We start from the raw sequence: 24,268 nt of genomic DNA, 5'->3' as shown, positions 1-24,268 counted from the left end.
TCTGAATGGACCATGGGAAGCTGGAGTAGGATTGAAGGCAGTTAGGGGTCTGAATGGACCATGGGAAGCTGGAGTAGGATTGAAGGCAGTTAGGGGTCTGAGTAGGAGGACATGAATGGCTAGAATCTCAGGTGAGGCCAGATGACCCTTCTGTCCATTCTGTGAAGAGATGTTAGTAAGTTCAGCGTGTCTCCTGTCATCTGGATAGTTTTGAGTTCCAGATGGCAGTGGTTAAGTTCTGCTTGGAGGACAGAGTTCTCTAACACCGACTCAAAAAAGTAAAGAGAAGGGATAACCGATATATATTTTTGTGTATTTACATGCAGACACATACCTGCACACACACACAAAGAGGAAGAGAGAGAGGAAGGTATAGGCATATTTTAATCCTTTCTTCTATAGTATTTATATCCTAAACCAATGTCCACACCCTCTCTCCCACAATGCCTATCTTCTCCCATGAAGGGGTACCATCTAGTTAAAGACAGAACCCTTCTTTCAGATATGCTCTGAGGAGCCAGTCACAGGGCCACCTCTCTCTGTCAGGGAAGGGTCGAGTGAGGTGGTCATCCACACTGCTACGTACATTGGAAACAGGTACTCTGTCTCCTGTACTGTTCCCTTCGGTGGTCAGTCAGCTGAAGAGGACTTTTGAACCCATGTTTTAGACAAAATGTATGCCCTCAGGTTATCTCAGTGCGCCACTGGCAGGGTCCGGAGCCGGATTCTAGGTGATGTTCTTCTGGAGCATCTGTCTGCCCTCCCTCTGTTTCCTTACTTATATGTTCATGTGTGTCAGCGTGGACTCTGGGATCTGTTTAAGGCTTTGGCATGTACTGTGCTGCTCAGCTTTGCACACCGAGAGCACTAGAGGATGGGCAACCCCATCTATTTGACATGTCCCATCACTCTGTGTTTGAGGGGTTCTTTCCTTTTAGAACTTAACAATGCTCCAGGCTCATCTTATGTGTTTCCTGCTGAACCCAAACCTGGTTATCTCTGTGGGGAGTCTGGGATCCTTCCATAGGAAGTTGTAAAACAACAACAACAACAACAACAACAACAACAACAACAACAACAAGTTCTGTACTCTGAGGGGTTCATAGTCCTGGGTTACTGCTCCAGCAGACAGAGCTTCACCAACCAATGATGGAACCTCTTCTACATCAATCCATCCACTCAGCGAAACTTGAGATCACAGTCGGCAAAGGAACCTTGCCTTTTACCCTGTGGGCCACTGCGAGTCTCAGCTTCAGTGCTTCCCTCGTTTCTTAGACCGTGAGGTGCTCACTCCTCGGCACTGCCTAAGATCACCTCTTCTGGACTTGTGGCTGTGAGTTAAGATTTGTCAGCCTTTTATGATTTTGCTCATTGTTCCATGGTCTGTTTATAGTAAGTGGGGAAACTAATATAAGGACTGCAGAGGCTCTCTGTGTCGTCGGTGGTAGTTATTTCTCAGTGGGATCTGAGAATCTCACTAGTCAAAGACGTCTAGTCTCAGGGTCGACGGTGTCTCGTGGAAATGAAGGTAGATCTAAGGTAGAAGCTGTGGCTCAGGAGGAATATGAGGAGGATGGGGGGAGTTCTCTTCTCCAGAGGCCACGGCAGATATAGGACTGTGTGTGGCTCCAAGGCCAAGGGATGAGTAGACAGCCTAGCAGAAAATCCATTTCCTAAATGATCGAGGCCATAACAGACGACCAGTTTGCCGTCAGTCTCCCTGTTTACATATCAGGAAGTCTGGACAAATGAGCTCTGCGGATTAATCTCAGCACAGCTTCCTGGATTTGCATTGGATTTAGGAAGAAAGAATTCTTATTTTTTATTTCAATAAGTGCCAAAATATACTCTCTTGCTATCTCACTGGCAGGGGGTGTCCAAATGACCTTGGAAAAGAGAAAATAAGAGACATACTACCTAAGAAGTGGTAAATACAGTCCCCTCCTCCTCAGCTCAGCAGGTTGCTGGTTACTCTCAAAGATCACAAAAGGGATAGCAAAGATTAAATGAAGACACAAACCTAAGGAGAGAAGGCCAACAACAGAGTAAAAGATGACAGTATCAAACATTCAGATGGAGAGATGCATCAGGTCAGCATTTGGGAGCCCAGGGTTCCCAGACGTCTGAGAATAGCCCGACGCAAAATGTACAGAAGAAACAAGATGAGAGAAAAGAAAACTAAGACACTCGAGGAAAATGAAAGTTACAAAAAACCCCCCCAAAACTTTGAAAATGATAGTCTCAGGACATAAGAGAAGCTAAGACATGCCTAAAATAGAAATGTAAGTTTATATGAAAAGGAAAGAGATTCAAAGACCCCGGAAGATCCCTTGCATATTAAAATTTGATGTACCAAATCCCAGTAGCAGGATTGGGATATAATCTTGCAAAAATTTCCTAGAAAGTAGAACAAAAAAAAAAAATGCATAGAAAGGGAAGACAGGTCTGATAACGGAGAGATAGGAGGGTTAACTGAGTCCAGTGTCTGGGAGATGGAGAATAAAGTAGTGAGTGAGGAAGCAGCTGGATGAAAACTAAAGGCAAAGTGTGCTCACAGCTCAAGGATGCAGGGCTACAGACTAAAGAGCCTCACTAAGGACCAAATGGCTGGCCAAATAGAGTCAAGGTGTAACCATCCTGGAATGGCAGCGCAGGAGAGTATGTGGAGAACTCACCAACAGCCAGGACCCAGCTCCAGGGAGTGTTCACGAATCAGCCTTCTGTGCATGCTGCTGTATCACAGGCTGGTGGAGTTTGGAAAGAAGCTGATATTTAGTCTAGCATTTGACATCTGGATGGATGAATGACACAGTAGGAGTGTGAGAACAGGGTGTATGTGCATGTGTGTTCCATGACTGTGTATAAGATGCACGTAGCGCATGCCTGTGTATGTGTGCACAAAGTATGTCTGTGCATAGATGACGCACTGTTACACATTGTGGTCTGTTCATCCAATCATTTCCTTTATCAATTGATTTATATATATTTAAAATATTTTTACTTTAAGTATCAATGTTGGTCTGCATATACACATATACACATGTAGACCATGCCCGTTCAGTGCCAGAAGAGGGCAATGAGTCCCCTAGAACTAGAGTTATAGATGGTTATGAGTTACCATATAGGTGACGGGAAATGAACCTGTGTCTTCTTGCAAAACCAGCAAGTACTTTTAGCTGTAGCGCCATCTCTCCGTCACATGAATTTCAATTTTCATTGATGTGACAAGTGATTGCCTATAATATCTGGAAATATTTGTTCTACATAAATCTGATCAGCTACAGTCTAGGAAATTCTGTTGAAAAGTTTTTATTCTTCCAAAACTAAAAGAATGCAGCAGAGACCTTCGGAAGAGGACCAAGGATGAGGTAAGGGAAGATGAGAGAAGAACAGAGTTGCTGCTGACCTTGCTGACAGTGTCAGACCTTGCCCACCCCTTTGACCAGAGCCCCTCAGCTGTGACTTCAGGGCTGGAGTTTAGTTGTAAACAGCTGATAGATACTCTAATGTTTATTTTATTTACATTCTCTTTTTTTTTTTTTTTTATGAAGCCGCAAGAGAATAGGTTCCAGCCAGAAGGGGTGGCCAGGTCAGGCAAAAAGGGGTACAGGCAGTAGTCATGAGGTTGCAGAGATGTCCTAGCACAAGGTGAGCTAGGCATCAGGTTGATAGTCTAGAAGAACAATGGCTGTGCTGGACCAATAATTCTGTGGATCCTAAAAGAAGGCTGTTGATAGTGACAGAAAACATGCTGGGAATTTCCTCTCAAAATTAGAACATAACTGTATTTGGACAACACTGAAACAGGGGAAGTGTTTGTGTTTTTGGAGTAAGCATAAGGAATCTAATACCTCAGCTTCTAGACTACAAAGTCAATAGATCAACCTTAGCCAGAATTAAGAGACACATCTACCTATTAGCGTTGGAGAGATCCTCAGTTCCTGATATGCAAACATGAAGACCTCCATTTAGATCTCCAGCATCCACTTAAAAAGCCAGGTGTGGCAGGAAGACCCACAGAGTCAACTAACCTGGGCCCATGGGAGCTCATAGAGACTAAACCACCAATCAAAGAGGATGCATAGGTTGGACTAGGCTCCCTAGACCTTCGTAACAGATGTATAGCTTGGTCTTCATGTAGGTTCCCTAACAATTGGAGTGTGGGCTGTCTCTGACTCTGCTCCCTGCTGTTGTATCCGCTCCACCTAGCTGGACTGTCTTGTCAAGCCTCAGTGGGAAAAGTTTAGCTTAGTATTCCAGAGAATTGGTGTGCCAGGACAGATTAGAACCCATGAAAGGCTTCCCATTCTCTGAGGAGAAAAGGAATTAGAGGGATGGAAGGAAAGGGTATGAAGGTAAGACTGGGTAGAGAGAAGAGAGGGGGTTGTAATCAGGTTGCAAAATGAATAAATAAACTAATAATAATAAAAATAGGAGGAGGAGAAAAAAGGAGGAGGAGGAAGAGGAGGAAGAGGAAGAGGAGGAGGAGGAGAAAGAAGGAGGAGGAGGAGGAAGAAGAAGAAGAGGAGGAGGAGGGGAAGCAGTAGCTGCCACCAGGTATGGCATGGTTATGTAATCCAGTTCCAGGAATATGAATACAGGTGGATCCCCAGAGCTCATTGCTTACTTAGCCTACCCAATCATGACCTCTAGGTTCAGTGAGAAACTTTGTCAAAAATAATTTATTTTTTAAATTTAAAGATGAGGAGAATAACTGAATATTGACCCCTGACTTCTGTGTAAGTAAACACACATAGACACATGCCTGTGCATACCTCTACTCTCTATCGCTACATATACTCAAAGAAATAGCAATATGTGATCTTTGTTCAGCACTACAAAGACACACACACATACATACACACAAGTTCACACATGTACATACATGCATAGTGCATCCATGCACATATACACATGTATACTCAGAAACAGCAGTGTGTTAATTCACTGAGCCCTACAGAGGCATTTATTAGAGTAATGGCTGAGTAAGGAGCTTTGGAGATGGCAGATGGGATGAGTGGATGGGATGGATGGGCGGCTGAATGGATGCATAGATGGATGCATGGATGGATGTATGGATAGATGGATGGATAGATGGATAGATGGATACATGCATGGATCATAGATTCATGGGATGGGGTAAATGGATGATGATAGATAGATAGGATGGGTGGATAGTTGGATAGATACATAGATGGACTGATGGATGGATGGATGCATGGATGGATGGATGGAAGGGTTAGATGGATGGGATAATAAACTGAGTAGATAGAGGATGGATGAATGGATGGATGGATGGATGGCCACTGTTTTGTATAAACTTTCTATAGCTGCCTGATCTGTAAATCCAAGCATTTAGTTTTGATAAAACAATATTAAAACACTATGTTTTATAAGTTTTAAAGGTAAGCTTGAAATAACATCAGGAGGGAGTGAGCGTCCCATGAGTATGGACAGGCCTGTGAGTACAGGTAGGACTACCACTGCTGCTTAGAGGAACCCGCCCAGAACCCTCAGGACACAAGAACTGAGGGCCTGCCTGGGACAGGAGTCTTCTGGTCTCTGTCTGCACCCAGAGTTGATCTTGTGCCATAGAGCTACATACACAAATACTGCCAGTATTGAGATGGTCTCCCAGGAGTGCCTACACACCTGTGAGCATAGGTAAGACCACTACTTCACTTCAAATTCCTGGCTCAAGAGGGACCCTCACAGAGCCATCAGGACACGGGAACCAAGGATCAGCTGGGGACAGGACCCTTCTGGTCTCTGTCTGCACCCGAGATGACTCTGTACCACATCTCTCCAGACCCAAATTCCTCCTGGAGAGAACTGGTCTCTCAGGAGTACTGACACACAGGCTTGCAGGAACAACAAGTCAAAAGTCAGAGACAGCAAGAACAGTTAACACCAGAGATGGCAAAAGGCAAGCACAAGAACATAAGCAACAGAACCCAAGACTACTTGGCATCATCAGGACCCAGTTCTCCCACCACAGCAAATGCTGGATACCCTAACACACCAGAAAAACAAGACTTATTTAAAAATCACATCTCATGGTGATGATAGAGTAATTTAAGAAGGACAAAAATAACTCCCTTAAAAAATATACAGGAGAACACAGGTAAACAGGTAGAAGACCTTAAAGAGGAAACACAAAAATGCCTTAAAGAATTACAGTAAAAGACAAGCAAACAGGTGAAGGAATTGAACAAAACCATCCAAGATCTAAAATTGGAAATAGAAACAATAAAGAAATCACAAAGGGAGACAACACTGGAGAAAGGAAACCTAGGAAAGAGACCAGGATTTATAGATGCAAGCATCACCAACAGAATACAAGAGACAGAAAAGAGAATCTCAGGTGCAGAAGTTACCATAGAAAATATTGATACAACAGTCAAAGAAAATGCAAAATGCAAAAAGCTCCTAACCCAAAACATCCAAGAAATTCAGGACACAATGAGAAGACCAAACCTAAGGATGATATGTATAAAAGAGTGACAATTCCCAAGTTAAAAAGGGCCAGTTAATATATTCAACAAAATTATAGAAGAAAACTTCCCTAACCTGAAGAAAGAGATGCCCATCAACATACAAGAAACCTACAGAACTCCAAATAGATTGGACAAGAAAAGAAATTCCTCCCTTAACATAATAATCAAAACACCAAATACAGTAAACAAAGAATATTAAAAGCAGTTTTGGAAAATGTCAAGTAACATATAAACATGAACCTATCAGAATTACACCAGATTTCTCACAAGAGACTATGAAAGCTAGGAGATCCTGGGAAGATCTCATATAGACCCAAAGAGAATATAAATGCCAACCCAGACTACTATACCCAGCAAAACTCTCAATTACCATAGATAGAGAAACCAAGATATTCCATGACAAAACCAAATTTACACAATACCTTTCTACAAATCCAGTCCTACAAAGGATAATAGATGGAAAATGCCAACTCGAGGGAAACTACACCCTAGAAAAAGCAAGAAAGTAATCCTTCCACAAACCCAAAAGAAGATAACCACATAAAGATAGCATTAATAATAACAGGAAGTAACAATCACTATTCCTTAATACCTCTTAATGTCAATGGACTCAATTCCCCAATAAAACGACATAGACTGACAGACTGGATACATAAACAGGACCCCACATTTTGCTACATACAGGAAACCACCTCAGTGTCAAAGACAGACACCACCTCAGAGTAAAGGCCTGGAAAACAGTTTTCCAAGTAAATGGTCCCAAGAAACAAGCTGGAGTAGCCATCCTAATATCGAATAAAGATGACTTTCAACCAAAAGTCATCAGAAAAAATAAGGAAGGACAGACACTTCATACTCATCAAAGGAAAAATCTACCAACAAGAACTCTCAATTCTGAACATCTGTGTTCCAAATGCAAGGGTACCCACAGCTATAAAAGAAATTTTACTAAGGTTCAAAGCACACATTGTACCTCACACAATACTAGAGGGAGACTGAATGGCTGAGAAGCACCTAAAGAATTGTTCAACATCCTTAGTCATCAGGGAAATGCAAATCAAAGCAACCCTGAGGTTCCACCTCACACCAGTTAGAATGGCTAAGATTATGAACTCAGGTAACAGCAGATGCTGGCAAGGATGTAGAGAAAGAGGAACACTCCTCCATTGCTGGTGGGATTGCAAACTGGTACAGCTACTCTGGAAATCAGTTTGGCTGTTCCTCAGAAAATTGGACATAGTACTATCTGAGGACCCAGCAATACCACTCTTGGGCATATACCCAGAAGATGCCCCAACATGTAATAAGAACCCATGTTCCACTATATTCATAGCAACCTTATTATAATAGCCAGAAGCTGGAAAGAACCCAGGTGCCCCTCAGCAGAGAAATGGATACAGAAAACATGGTACATTTACGCAATGGAGCACTACTCAGCTATTTTTTTTTATTTTTATTTATTTATTTATTTATTTATTTATTTATTACTACTCAGCTATTAAGAACAATGAATTTATGAAATTCTTAGGCAAGTGGATGGAACTAGAAAATATCATCCTGAATGAGGTAACTCAGTCACAAAAGAACTTACACATGGTATGCACTCACTGATAACTGGATATTAGCCCAGAAGCTCAGAATACCCAAGATAAACTTCACAGACCACCTGAAGCTCAAGAAGAAGGAAGACCAAAGTGTGGATACTTCTGCTCTCCTTAGAAGAAGGAGCAAAATACTCATGGGAGGAGTTACAGAGACAAAGGGTGGATCAGAGACCGAAAGAAGGCCACCCAGAGACTGCCCCACCTGGAGATCTATCCCGCATACAGTCACCAAATCCAGACACTATTGTGGATGCCAACAAAAGCTTGCCGACAGAAGCCTGATATAGCTGTCTCCTGAGGGGCTCTACCATTGCCTGATAAATACAGAGGTGGATGCTCTCACCCAACCATTGGACTATGCACAGAGTCCCCAAGGGAGGAACTAGAGAAAGGACCCAAGGAGCTGAAGGGGTTTGCAGCCCCACAGGAGCAAGAACAATATGAACCAACCAGTACCACAAGATCTTCCAGGGACTAAACAACCAACCAAAGAGTATACATGGAGGGACCTATGGATCCCACCACATATGTAGGAGAGGATGACCTTGTCTGTCATCAATGGGAGGAGAGACCCTTGGTCCTGTGAAGGCTCTATGCCCCAGTGTAGGGGAATGCCAGGGCCAGGAAGCAGGAGTGGGTGGGTTGGTGAGCAGGGCGAGGGGGGAACGGATAGGGGGTTTTCAGAAGAGAAACCAGGAAAGGGAATAACATTTGAAATGTAAATAAAGAAAATATCTAATAAAAAAAGGTAGGCTCATACTTATCTTAAATTACTTTTAATATGAGGGTTTTATTTCTTTATCATCTGAATCCATCTGTAGCTATCAGTCACTGTCATTTTAGAATTTCTAGTTGAAGCACAAAATATAAAAATTGAAATACATGAATACAAACAGATAACTCCAGACAATGTGACTTTTCTGAATTAAAACATTTGCAAATTTGGAGCATGATAAATGCTCACAATTAAGACTGTAATGGAAATTAACTGCAAGATTGTATGTTTTCAGGAACTGCACTCGTAGAATGCCTGAAAATACAAGATGCGTGCTATTCCTAATTTAAAACGCTGCAGAAATGACCTCCATATCTTTTCTCCACATTTTTAATTTTTTTAACTACCATTTAGTCTTCCTAGTGCCTCCAGGGTCTTTGTTCATGCCTGAAAGCTGTAGAGTTTCTGCCCTTTTCCAGCTCCAGGTGGGCAGAGCTGCCTTCCCGGTCACATAGGACCATGGCCCTGTTTACCCAGTGACCTGCGGCCAGGAATCATCCATCTCTCTTTCTCTTTGTTTGTTTGTTTGTTGGTTGGTTGGTTGGTTGGTTGTTTTTTTTGTTTGTTTGGTTTTGTTTTTTTTTTTAATGTGACTCTCGATGTTCTCCATGGTCATGACTGATGGGCTGGGCTATTTACCTCATTCCCCTGCTCCCTCTTTTACTCAATACTTTCACCAAATTGTATATATATATATATTTCAGATAAACAGACTACCACACTGAAACTGTTTAGAAAAGGGAAGCTTTCGGGTCATCTCTAATGCAAATTGAGCTAAAAACTATTTATTTCCAAGATATTGGTCATTCGCATGACAAATAATTGTAGAAAACAGAAAAGCACTCCTTCAATGCCCCAGGGTAGCTTGAGGTTAGCATTTTCAAGCTAATCAACCAAAGCTCTTTAGGGCTTGCTATCTTATCCACAAGAGTCAGTGTCACCCTGAGAATGTGCAGTGGCACCACAGCTCGTCAGCAAACTCTGCTCTGAGCTGGGCTGCAGTGATTATAATACAGATGGCGAACTGTTAGCATGTGGAAGACAAATGGAAATGAGCATTGAAGATGACAGAAATCAAATATTCACCTGGGTTACTACTATCTGCCTCCTCTTCCTCTAACTATGCAACTTGGGAGTAGCCCACAGCCAGTGCTTCTTAGTGACATGGCTTTCACAGGCTTTTCACCGCTCTGACGTTGGAAGGGAGCCGCCTGCTATCTCCTGCACCCTGCACTGCAAGGCCAATTAAGGTCTGTGTGAGCTGCTTTTCATGTCCACTTAATTTTTTAAAAGTTGTCCATTAGAGAAAAGTTAAACAAACTTCCATATGCACACATTTGAAGGCATACAGAGAGGAAACACAACACAAGTGAGGTCCAATACGAGAATCCAAGGGTGGTGCTTGAACCCATGAATGATGGTGAGGTAATGAGACAGGGTATAGCGATCTACGGCTCCCAGCTCCCTACTGCAGCAGAACCCTGGCACTCTGCTCGGATGGGTCCCTTCCCTGCAGACTCATTTCTGGGAAAGCAGCAGTCACCTTCTAGGGTGTCAACACCTAGGTGGAATCTCGACCTGTGCCAAGAGCACTGTGAGGAGGAGCCAGAGCCTAGGAAGCATTCCTCACTAGCTGAAGAACACTGCAGGGCTCTGGATACAAGCCCTGGCACAGGGGGCCTCACTGCGGGGAGCACTGGAAGAGAGTCAAGAAGGGACACCTTTGGTCATTTTCTACCTGGCTTAAAACCCCACCAGAAGGAAACTTAGCCCTGCTTGTTTGTTTCTCGAAGGAAGTCTAAAGTTGGGACGTTAATGGGATCCCAAGCCCTTCTACGGCCATCACTGTCCTGTTTCAAAGGTAGACTATCACTTACAGCCCTGATTCATGGGAGAAGTACTTTTTGATAAAGATTTACCTTACCTTCAAGTTTGGAGTATAGTTAACTGCTTTTGGAACGATGACAAAGCAAGGCTGCTATTTAATCATAGCTCAAAAAAAAAAATGACTTTGACCTTGACTAAATATCTACAATTCATTATTTATACCCAAACAATACCTCCACCACTGCTTAGGAAGCCTCCATCCCAACTTTACTTCAAAGTGCAAGCTGAGACCCTTGTCCCCACTTCCTAAATCATCTGTCAAGTCCTGATCCAACTTCAGATCTCAGGGAAGGTACAGGAACTAGAGTTGTACTCTAACCTCATTTATTTGAAGGTCTGGGAGTATTGATGATCCCAAACACATCCTTCTGCTGAGGGTCACATGGAGAGGAAGAGCTGGGAAGGTTGATTGCAGGTAACAAGGGGTCAGCTGCAGAAGCCTGGTGTTTCTGTCCAGCAACTAGGAGTCAGGGCAGAGTGAAGCACCATATTAAGCAGGAGATTAGATTGCTGAAGTAAAGGGAAAGTTTATAGACTTAGGATTTTATCATGGCATTGTGCCAGAGTGCCAATGAGAAAATTAATGTATATACTTGAATATTCCCTAGAGCATTTCAGAGGGTACAAAACCAATAAAATCATGCATATATGTGCACACAAACATATAAACACATGTAAATATATGTCATATCAATAAACCAACATGTACCTATATCAACCTACACACAAATACATTTATATGCATATCTGTATGTACATACACATGTAGTTACATATAACATAATGGTTATCTACATATAAAAGTACATAATCCATGCACATACATAAATGTGCACACATGTGTACATAAGCATATATACAGACACTCATGGGCATCTCTGTGCTGGTGAGCTTTTCATTGTAATGAACAGAATCTCTGGGTAGTGGGTGCCTGGTGCCTAGTACATATATAATAGAGCGCATGTGCTAACGTCAGAGGAAAACCTTGAATGTCTGTTGGTAACTTGAACCTTGTTTAACACAGGGTCTCTTGGTTGTTTCCTGCTGCAGCTGGTTGGGCCAAAAGCTTCCAGGAATTTTTACCTCCTTGACCTTTCACCACAGCTCTGGAACATTATTGCGGCATCCACTTGGAATTCAAAGTCAGGTCCTCATACTTACGTGGCAAATGCTTTCTATCTACTTCACTGTCTCCCTAGCTCAGAGTTTAAGTTTGGATTTAGACATAGTAAGAGATTAGCATCAATGAATAATTAAAATACAGAACATTTTTAACCACATACTATAATAACATCATTAGCATTACCACGCTTCCACCTTGAAGCTATTATTAACCAACACAAAGATGACTTGAACACAAACTTTGGAATACTGTCATAGACCCGTTGTTAGGTCACTAATGTGCAGGCACCACAGGCAGAGTGGGTACACTGGACAAGATCCTCCTCATGGGCAAGACAAAACACTTCATTGTTCCATTGTACTGTTCCATATAACATGTGGGTGGAGCATAATTTACTTATTTATGGATTTTTTTTCCTTTTAGTATTACAGACAATATTTGAGTACTGGTAGAAACAACTGTGTGAAGAGGCAGTTATTGTGTATATATGTGAATACATAAATGTACACATACACACATACATATTCACACATACATGCATACAAACATATGATCCACTATGCCACCCACAAACTTCTGCACACACATGCACACATGTTAATATTGGTCCTGCATGCACTGGTATACAAAAGAGAATAATTAAAGCTGCCTTAAATAAGGCAAGTGAATTCATTGCCTGGAGATAATCATGAAATGCAAATTTAACTAAATAAATTTATTTTAGCTGAGAAAAACTACACAAATAACAAACCTAGGGCGATTTTATGAGTGCCTTCGCAAAAGAATAAAGTACATTTAAGGTGAATCTTCATGATTATTTACTAGAATTACTGGTACTATAACAAAGAAAGCTTAGAAGTCACTCCAGACAATGTGGTTCAAGTAGCAGGGAAGGGATTTGATGACCATATCACTCTAGAGGGTCATACCACCCTACATCCAACCAGCAAAGACAAAAACAACACCCTGAACAAACTCAACAGAATTTTAAAGTTGGATCACTTCTACTATATCCCAAACCAAAACACACAAAAACCCAACAACTAAGTCTTGGGAGGAGGACTTAATTAGATAAATTGTTGAGGGCAAGACTGAAGCTGATGACCTCTATAACAAATTAATGAACTATCATTGGATTTAGCGATTTCAGAAGACTCGAGGACATTAGAAGAAAAGCCTTAAAGACAATTTCAAGCAGTAGTCACTGTTGGGCGCGCAGACTGGGTAGAGAGGGACCTTTCAAGTTCTTGGCTCCACAGAGTGGGGGCTCCCCAGTGTGCCCTGAGGTTTGTCGTCCTGTACTCCTAGCTGGAGACTCGGTTTTACACTTCCGTTTCACAGAGGCCCAAGTAATGTACAAACATAAAATCAAATTTTAAAGTGACAACCGAACTCCCATGAGTTTGGAGGCTTGGATTTGGCCCAACACCGTGACTTCCACTCAGATTCGAACTATTTTTAGCTCCACTATAAAATACAGAGCACCGACAAGCAGCGCTGCAAGCAGGGTCCGCCTAAAATACTAAGGGAAGTGTGAGACACACCATCTGGAAAATGCAAAGGGCAAGAGAAAAAGAAAAAGGAAAAAAAAAACCCAACAACAACAACAACAACAAAAGAGCGGGTAGACCTGCAGGCTGCAGAGACAGAGCAGGTGGCCTGGGCAGGGTACGACAACATGCTCAGCAGAACTCCTGGTGGTAAACATGGAGGCACTCACAAATGCAGTGGAAACTCAGACAAAAGATCTCTCTCTCTCTCTCTCTCTCTCTCTCTCTCTCTCTCTCTCTCTCTCTGTCTGTCTCTCTGTCTCCCTCAATACGGAGTCTCAACAATCCTAGAGCATACTTGGCTTCTTATCCCATAGTAGAATTCTCAGGAGCAAAGATATTCTCATTAGGGCCAGAACTAATCCTCCATACTTCTAGATTTTACAGGATACAAAGTAGTTTGCAACTTATTTAAATATCTTTTGCTTAGATTAGGAATTTTATGCCCTGTATAAATGCGTAGATGGATTCAAAGGGTATCCAGACAGATGCAGAAGTTGAAGCAAGGATGCTATACCTGCTTTGTCCCAGACTTCTAACCCCTATATGATGCCAGCAACCCAGGAGCCATGCTGCATGCTCCCAACGAGGCAATAAATGTGATACCCTCGAATTCTAAACACTCCCCAGAATGAGTTTTCAGGTGCCTTCACTCATACAAAGAAAGGCAAAATCATGTCATTTGATTTATTTCACAGCTAACTGTCACCTGACATATTTGTAATTGTTTACAGGCATGGTTGCTAGCCATATAATAACGTTCACATTGAAAAACTGTGTCCTGGTCTACCTTCCTTTTAAGTCTTGGTTTTTCAGAGCACTTTCAAATCCACACAAGATCTTGAGGGTAGAACAGAGGCACCCCAGTGTTCTTACAAATTCAGAGTCGTCCATAGTCAGAATGACCCTGAAGCATGGTAAGGGCTCATAGGTCTCCCCTCACCACAGAATCCACAGTGACCCCTAATGAACACTAATGAGACGACCTCACAGAAGCCTTCTCCGGCTTCCTCTTGCTTTGGGGACCACCATTATTCTCCATGCCAGCCTATGGGTGCCTGTGCTTGTCTCTCTCTCTGAACCCTGCTCTTTCCTGGAGAGCACATTGACTCTCTGTGAAGGGTGTGTGATACTGTCATTAAGAGTCTATCACTAGAACGGAGCAAAATTGCACCTGCGCCATGACCACAGACAATGGAAACCATGGCACCATGAAACCATGACTGAGCATCCTGCTTGACATGAGGTGCGAAAGAAGCGAAGAAAGACAGGGTCTTTGAACATCTCTGTGGTTTAGTAGCTATGTGACCTTGGATGGGTCACTTCATGCCTCTACGACTCTAAATGTTGTGCCCTCAAACAGATGTTCTAAGGTGGAGTAAGATTTTACAAAGTCCAGTAGCAAAGTGCTTCACAATCCACCTGAGCCCCTCTGTTGTAAAAACACAGCCACATTTCTGCAAAATGGCTGACTTGGGCCAGGTAAGCATTCTGGGGAGAATTCGAGGGTATCACATTTATTGCCTTGTTGGGAGCATGCAGCATGGCTCCTGGGTTGCTGGCATCATATAGGGGTTAGAAGTCTGGGACGAAGCAGGTATAGCATCCTTGCTTCAACTTTTGCATCTGTCTGGATACCCTTTGCATCCATCTACGCATTTATACAGGGCATAAAATTCCTCTTCAGGAAAGGGTTCAATCTTGTTCCTTTAGTGATAATGAAGTCATACCTGGCTGAGTTTAGGAGTGGGTCCTAGAGAAAGCTGAAAGGCTCTGGACCCACTGGCTAGATTGAAGACAAACTTTGACACAGAAATTCATAATTGTGCCTGAGACCATGTGTGTTTCAGAAAACATCTTGTCCAAACACTTAGGATTTACATTCAGAATAAATCCAGTAGCATCATGGATTCAAAATCAAACCACCCAAACAAAATCAATAAAGAGAGAGCCCACGATCCATGCCCCCTTATAAGGATAATACCACATGCCAAGGAGATTCTAGCTTTTTAAGAGGCAAAGGTATGGGCAGGCCAGTTCCTAGAAAGTTTAAGGTTCATGACCATGATCAACATGACAGTCACTGAAAGTAGAAATTACAAAATAGGTGCTCATAAAAACTATACAGGCATTACCAAAGAATAAACATTAAGCAACATTCAAAAAGTGAAACCCAAGGACAGCTGGCCCCTGTAGCCCTTGGGGTCATATTGAACCCAGAGAGCTGTCACAGGATGTAAGTCCCAGGTGAGCCAGCCTAGAAGGTCAGAACAACCTTAATGTCAGCATGTGCCAGGAGGGCAGCTTGAAGATTCATGAGCTGGTGAGGGCAAAATAATAGAAAGAAAAAAAGATCATTAAAGAACAATCACGAACAGAAATTCAAAATCTGTAATAGATGATTCAATTCTAAAACTAAAAAATATGAAAAATACATTGAGAGCTTTTCACATGATGAAGGAAGCTGAGATGAGGCTGTGACTGGTAATACATCAGCATTGCCAGCATGGGTCCCTCTTTCCCATGCATCACTGGCCACCAGCCTGCAAAGGCATGACAGAAGGAACCGGGAGTCAGTTCAGAGAGGCAGCTCCTTTTACTGTTCCACGGGTAAGGTATATAAGGATTCTTAGGGTTATAGGTAGGGAGGGTTGATTAGTCATAACCCAGCACCTAATTATCATATAGGTGAGAAGAGCTGATTGGGCATTACACAGCATCTAATTATCATATGGGTGGGAAGGGCCGATTGGTCATAATACTGCCACCTAATTATTATATGGGTGGAAGGAAAAGCAGAATTTCGTGGAAACTTGGCGCTGGGTCGTCTTCCAAATAAAGCCCCGGCCTCTGTGTTTAGAGACACTCTCTGAGATTAGTCGGAGAAGAGAAATGTCCACTGAGAGAGGGAGCCCTCCATTTTACGTCCAGCTTTAGACATGGTGGACGGCGACCTTAACAGGGCCCACCAACGCAACGGCACAATCTAAAGAGAATAAATGATAAAACTACTATGAACAGCCACACCAGCAAGGTCTTCAACAAAATTACCCAATTCCTGGAAACATACCTTTTCCCAAACCTGATGCATGTAGGAGAAGCAGGGAACCAGAACAGCCGCTGCAGAAATGGATCACAGAACGCGCCCCTGCAGAGAAACTCCTGAGTCGGAGTTGTGTGCTTCCACAGTGACCAGAGCTGGTTTGCAGGAAGGGGCTGTACCTCAGCTGTAATAAATATACCAGGATACACACAAAGAGGGTGACCTCAAACATCTTCTGAGATTTACCACAGTTATAATTGAAACAAAGAAAAACACGCCTCCCCCCCCAGCAAGAGTAGATGAAAAGATTTAATCTTGGTAAGAAAATAGATGAGAAATTTGAAATAAAGTGTTAGCAGAGCAGGTAACTTCTGTACATGTGAACATTTAAATGATTCAAAACCAAGAATCAAATTAGACATTTTCTAGAAATACAGTTTTATCTAAACATTTCCATAGCATTATACATAAAATATAAATTTGCATATTAATAAAAAACTTTTAAAAATATTTCCTGAGATGGAAATTTTATGTGAATTAAACTTTCCTTGAAAATAGTCATAACTATGCTAGATTCTAAGCCACTAAATCAACTAAAATTGATGACCAGATAATTGGAGTGTTACAGATCTAGAATCATATTGTCTCAGGTTATCTCTTCTCCCCTTAGTAGCCAGACCTCATACACCAAAATCCAAGCAAAGATATATTCTTAGCAAATCATTAGTTAACCTACCTTGATATGTTTGTTTAGGATTCAGACCCACAAAGTTCCTGAATTTATTCAATGAAAGCACCCAATTCCTTAGATCAAGGTGATTTCAAGAACACCCATGGTGCCAGGCACCATGTAAATTTCTGTCTCAGGTATGTGAGGCTGGGGCAGAGACTGTCTGCATTGCTCTGACCCCTCCTCCTGCTGCTTTCACCAAGCTCTCTATTAAACACACTAATCTGTCATGTTCCACTGTTTTGTGAATATGAAAGATTTGTGCAACCTTTCCCCTGTCAGGACATGAACACATATGTTCTGTGTTCCCAGGTTGTGTGTACCCACACTTGGCTCAAGAATAAACTAGGTCTTACTCCCAGCTGAGGGCTCTGCTTAGTCAACAGTTAGGACATAATCATTGTAAATTGGATTTATGTATCTAATTATCACACTGTGCCTCATAAATATGTGTAGTTAAAACAATAATAATTAATAGGAACAAATAAAATAAAATATCTAAATTAAGAAAACTACATATCCATCTCAATAAAGAAAATCTAACATCCAATTATTCGTGAAAAGAACCAAACCAACAAAAACATTTTTTAGCAGAGAATAAGAAAATTCTGTGCTAATTTTGTTTTAATCTTAATTGTCATTAAATTATTTATTAAGGAAATATATTTAAAAGATATAAATGCAAACAGCTAGGAGAAAGTAAGGAGGAGGGACACATGTAAGTGGCCTTTTTCCTCATGTCCCTAAGGCCGCTCCAGATTGTTGCAATCCTACAGTGATTGTGCCTTCCCTTGGCCCACCATCCCTTAGAGTTCAATCTACCTGAGAAATCAGCATGCTGTCTGCCTTAGTTAGGCTTTCTGTGACCAAAGTACCCTGGACCAAAGCATCTTTGAAGAGAAAAGGCTTATTTCATCCTGGTCATATTTCATCCCTGAAGAAGTCTGGGCACCAGGAACCTGGAGGCAGGAGCTGAGGCAGAGGCTGTGGAGGAGTGCTGCACACTGGCTTGTTCAACCTGCTTTCCTATACAATCCACAGCCACCTGCCCAGGGGTGGTACTACAGCTGACTGAGCCCTCCACATCAATCATGAATCACATGTACACTGTGAAGGCTTGTCCACAGACAGGCCAGTCTGATGAAGGCATTTTCTTAACTGAGGTTCCCTCTTCCCACATGATTCTAGCTTGTGTTGAGCGGACATAAAACTAACCAACACAGTGTCAGATAGTTCTGTCAGATAAAGATCATGGCCTTTGAATTGTTCTATCACCTGTAGTAAGAATCATATCCTTACATTGTTGCCTAAGACCCTTCCCAGTCTCTTCTGTGCAATTGTGTTGCCCCACCCCCAGAGAAATACATTTCTTTGAGATATGACTTTTGCTCCATTCATCCTGGACACAGGATTGTTACTGCTTCAAAGCTGGGAAAATTCCTTCCTTCTGCCTCTGCCCAGATGCCCACATTGTGGGCTCCATTTACCTCTGTAATAGTCTACTAGAAATGGCCTCTCTCTGTTAGCACCTCCCTAACCAGTGTAAATGCCAACTTGAGTGACATTTACATGGAGGATTTTTCATTGAGGTTCCTGGCTGGCCCTGGAAAGTTTCTTCTCCCTGGGAAATTTTTGTCACTATAATATGGAATGCCTGCTGTGTCTCATTCTTGCAGCAAGTCCACATATGTTTTCTGTATCCTACCCAAATTTTCCATTTTTAGATCCCTTCTTACCTCTGTGAAGGCTAAGCCCATGTTTTCTCTCTTCTGGGAACAAAGCAGATATGATTTCAGGGTACCTCGAGCATTAGGTCCTTTTCTTCTTATTCAGAACTACTAGCCCGAAAGGGCAGCATTGCACTGACCATTCTGGAAGCACCTCCACTCAACATCAAAACAATAAAAACAATTCTTTCTATCACTTAAATCATGTTCTAGTCTGTTCAAAGTCATGAAATGGCTTGCTTCTCTAAAAACAGAAGGCAAATTCTTCATTCTTGGTTTTAAGAGTATGCTGTGTCCTACTCCATGTTACTCCATACCATCAAAAACAGTGGCTCTCAGGGTGTGCCTTGCCCCCTAGAGACTCCAGTTTGAAGGAGTAAGGACTGAAGCCCCTACGTGGATGCAGAAATCACACCTGCTGTCAGGCACCACCCACGCAGGACAGACATAAAACGACTTATTCCTGAGAGTAGCGAGGGAAGCACCCCTGGCAAGTTCATTGAGAATTGAGAATTGAGACTATCAAGACATATTAAAACCATCCCAGAGAAACTAAGCCTAAGAATCAACAGACCCTACAGATAAGGGAAAGGGTAAGATCTCTGTCACCTGCGTCCCATTAAATGGTAGCCGTCTACCACTGTGATGATACGGCCCACATCACCATCATCAGATACCTGCTGTGTGCATCGAAGGCTGCAAGCAGAGGACTCCCTTAGTGTTCCTGGAGCTTTGGTTAGCTCCGCCTTCTCCCTCACTCCCTTGATACAGCCTATGCTAAGCTCACTCATCTACCCCCTGGGTGCTCACTCACTCACTCACATAGACCTGGTTCTCAGACTCAGGTTTGGCCTTCACTTCATAGATGAAGCAGCCTTGCTCTCAGATCCCCAGCAGTAGCTCTCTCATACAAAGACGCTTCCTTGTCTCATCTATGCAGAGTCGTTCCCAGATTGCTTCCCACACCTCTTAAGCTCCGCCCCATCCTCTTTGACTTGTAGTTATTCTGTAGCCTGTATATATGCATACATATATATATAGAGAGATTTGCAGTATGCTGTGTGATGTGGATGCAGAGACTAGTGATTAAGATTGGAATAAAAGAACCTGTATTCATCTCAGCCAGGCCCCCAAGTTAGGTGAGGTTTATGACAAACTGCTGTCACTGAAACAGTTAAATCTGTGAACTTACTATTATTTAATAAATCTAGTTTCATGGAAAGATACAAATGTGTTTATGTTTTTGGCATAGTGTGCTTATGAAAAGTGGTCTGTAAAGCTCCATGTGAGGTGGCCTCTCTTTTCTTCTCTGGTTGTACAGCCAAATATTTTTTTAATTAAAATATAAATATTTTTCCCCTATTTTCTCCCTTCGGTCCCTCCCATGTTCCCTCCCTTCAATCCTTCCCATGCCATGATTCTCATATGTTAATAACCTTATTTTCTTATTATCATTATATACTTTCCTGTATGTGTGTATGTATGTAAGTATGTACACACACATACACATATATGCATGGATATATAAATACAACCTGATAAGTCCATTTTTTTGTTCATGTATGTGTGATTTCAGGGCTGACCACTTTATACTGGATAACAAGTTGGGGGTTCATCCTAGGAGAGGCTAATTCCCTCTCTCAACAGTCACTAGTTGCCTGTAGTTTTGTCTAGGAGTGGGATCCTATAAGACTTTGCCCCTTCTGAATTAGCATTGCCTTTGACATTGTCATTGTTCGTGTTTTGTCAATGCAGCCCCTTTTAGGAAACAGTCTCAGGGTCAATTCCTTGGCCTTCTGGCTCTTATCATCTTTCCACCTCCTCTTCAGTAACACACCCTGAGTCACAGGTACAGGAGTCATGTTGTAGATGTAGTCACCCTTTGAATTGCATCGTGTCCAGTGAGGTTTTCTGTATGCTACACAGCTGACAGAGAATTAATATTCAGAGTATACAAAGAACTTAAAAGAAAAGAACCAGGAGAATAAATTGTTCAGTTAAAAAAAAAAATAAGTCAGGGATCTGAACAGTTCTCAACAGATGAATAAAAATGGCTAAGAAATACTAAAAATGTGTTCACCATCCTCAGCAATTAGGAAAATAAAAGTTAAAAATCATGTTGAGATTTCATTTTGCCCCAGTCAGAATGATTAAGATCAACCAAAGGAAGGACTGAGAACACACATTGGCCAGGGCATGGGGAAAGAGCCACCCTCACCAGCTTGGTGGGCATGAAAATTGATAGCCACTATGGAAAGAGGTGTGTAGACATTTCAACATTTTCAAAGTAAGTCTATCATATGACCTAATATACAACTCCTTAGCATCTCCCAAAGGACTCAACATTCTACTCCACAGACACTTGCTCAGCCGTGTTCACTGCTGCCCCTGTCACAAGAGCCAGGAAATGGAAAACAACCTCAAGTTCTTCACAGAGGGATAGAAAATGAAAACATGGTGTGTGTGTGTGTGTGTGTATATATATATATATATATATATATATATATATATATATATATATATATTCTATAGTATATATATATACTATAGAACATATATATATATAGTATATATATAGTATATATAGATATATATATTCTATAGTATATATATATATATACTATATAGAATGCTAAACATGATATATATATATATATATATATATGTATGTATAACTATAGAATGCTATTCAGCTATAAAGAGAAATAAAATCATAAAATGTGTAGGTAAACGGATGGATCTAGAGTAGATTATAGTGAGTAAGGCAGCCCAAACCCAGAAAGACAATTGCCACATCTTCTCTCTCATGTGTAGTGCCTAGCTCCAGAACATCAGATTGGAGTATATAGTAGTTCCTCAACACCAGGAAAGTGTGACGGGACTATAGAGTAGGGTAGGACTGAGGAAGGAATAGCAGGGTATAGTGTAATTGGGGAAAATAGGGAGGGGGCTCTCATTGAGGAGAGGGGAGGGAGGTCAATAGTCAGAGACAAAGGGACAAATAACACCAAGAGTCTTAAGGAATGGTTACCTTGTATTTACATGCACATACACACATACATGCTAAAGATTAAAGATTACATATTTATAAATATAAATTTATAAAATTTTAAATATATGCCACCTGAGCTGACAATGCCCCCTCTCCCCCACAAGATCCATAGACTGTCATTCTGGGGTTTTGGTTTGGTTTGGTTTGGTCTTTTTGTATTTGTTTTGTGTTGTTATTGCTGTTGTTGTTGTTGTTTTGGTGTGGTTTGCTTGGTTTGCTGTTGTTTGTTTTTTATTTTTGTTTTTTTTGTTGTGGTTTTTTTGCTTTGTTTAAATTTTTTTGTTTGTTTTTTGGTTAACTTGACATAAGCTAGAGTTATTTGGGAAGGTGGATCCTCAATTAATGAAAATGCCCCCACCAGACTGACCTCTGGGCAAGCTTGTGAGGCACTTTCTTGACTAGTCACTGAAAGGGATACACACAGCCCAGTGTGGGTTGTATCTTCCCTGGACAGGTGAACCGGATTGTTTAAGAGGCAGGCTATGGAAGCCATGAGGAATGAGCTACTGAATGGTGTTTCTCTAAGGTGTCTGCTTTAGTTTTTGCCTTCAGGTTCCTGCCTTAAGTTCCTGCCTTGGGCTTTCCTTAGTAATGGAATATAAATTGTAAGCTGAAATAAACTCTTTCCTCCCCAAGTTACTTTTGGTCAGGGTATCTTAACCACAGAAAAGAAATCCTAAGACAGCTACCTAAGAAAACCCCTATAACATGCACGAGAAACCTTTGCTTGGGTTGTTGGTGAAGATGTAGCTCAGATAACTGTCCAGACAATTTAGGTTATTGCTGTTGCCCTGGCATGCCTCTCGGGTGTTGAGGTATGCTGAAGACACCACACACTTAGAACAGAGGACTTGGATTATTTGAGATAGAACTTGAAAAGCTTTGATCTAACTTGAAAGCCTCCTTCATGTGGTTGGTTCTACTTGGTATTTTGCAGGCTTCGAATTGAAGGAAACAATCAAAGCCCTATTTAGCTGGGATTCCTCAAACTATAGCAATGACCAGCATGGCATTACAACCCTAAATGTACAAAGTACAATAGTGGCATTCAAATGTGGGCAGTAACCAATAGCTCTTTAATTGAACTTGCGGTCCACTCAATAGGAAGAAACTCATGCCTGGTATTGAAAATCTAGCTATTTAAGGCTAGTGAGGTCATGAATCTACCACCTACTTCCCTCAATCTACTAGGCCAACATTCAATTCCTAAGTACATTCTAAAACTTACACCCACAAATAAACATACTTCCCACCCCTCATCAAAGAAGATTCTCCTTGCAGCAGACAGTGACCATCGCAGAAAACCAAATATTCTTATGGTCTCTTCATCCAGCCCCAGTCACTGGCCTCCTTTCTGTTCCTCCGTCAAGACATTTTGTAGCACGGTTCAGGTGTGGGGATTCATGTTCTGGTGACCTTTCAGTCTACCCGTGCAAATCTTGTCTGTGGGATCTGGGATCTGAGGACCTGAGAGAATAGGGCAGACTACAGTCTAAGGCTGTCGACAATCTTACTTCAGTTTCAGTGTACTTTAAAAACACACATGTGACAGAGAAAGCAATGGCCCAAGGAAGGTTGTCTGAGTTCAGAAAAACATGATCAGAAAAACATGTAAATAAATGCCAATAAGCACATACCAAATGATAACAGAGCAGCCCTTTCCCAGAGCTTTCTCAGGACAGAGCAATTGAAGCACAACCACAAGGCATGCACTATAGATTATATCTTGGAAAGCATGAAACTAAGAGGCCATAAGCAAATTGGGTTCTATGGCTACGTTCTGATATCTAAGAAGAATAGGAATGTCTTATAAATTGAATGTAAATGTTTGTCACCGGAGGCATGGAATCACGTCCAAGAATAATCCAGGGAATAAATCACACCTGAGATAAAAGGTCCCCTGCCTTTTTTCCAGAACCCTACTTACAGTTCTCCACAGCATTCCTCACCATGGGTCCTTCTTTTGACCATGTTTGCTGACATTCTTTTGACCTTGCTTTCTATTCCCTGACATGCACACATGTATATATGCAGTTCTATTCATTCTCTTTTCACATGTCCTTGATGACATCTGATTTAGGTACATTTCTCCATCATTGGCCTCTTTTATTTCTCTCTCTCTCTCTCTCTCTCTCTCTCTCTCTCTCTCTCTCTCTCTCTCTCTCTCTCTCTCTCTCTCTCTCTCTCTCTCTCTCTCTCTCTCCTTCACTCTGCAGCACTTCTCCTCTGAGGCAGGGAGTACTACCCTTCTGCATATGATGCCTCCCATTAACAAGCTGA

This window comes from Mus pahari, chromosome 7 (assembly GCF_900095145.1).
Source record: "Mus pahari chromosome 7, PAHARI_EIJ_v1.1, whole genome shotgun sequence".
NCBI classification, from domain to species: Eukaryota; Metazoa; Chordata; class Mammalia; order Rodentia; family Muridae; genus Mus; species Mus pahari.
This window is presented reverse-complemented; position numbering follows the sequence as displayed.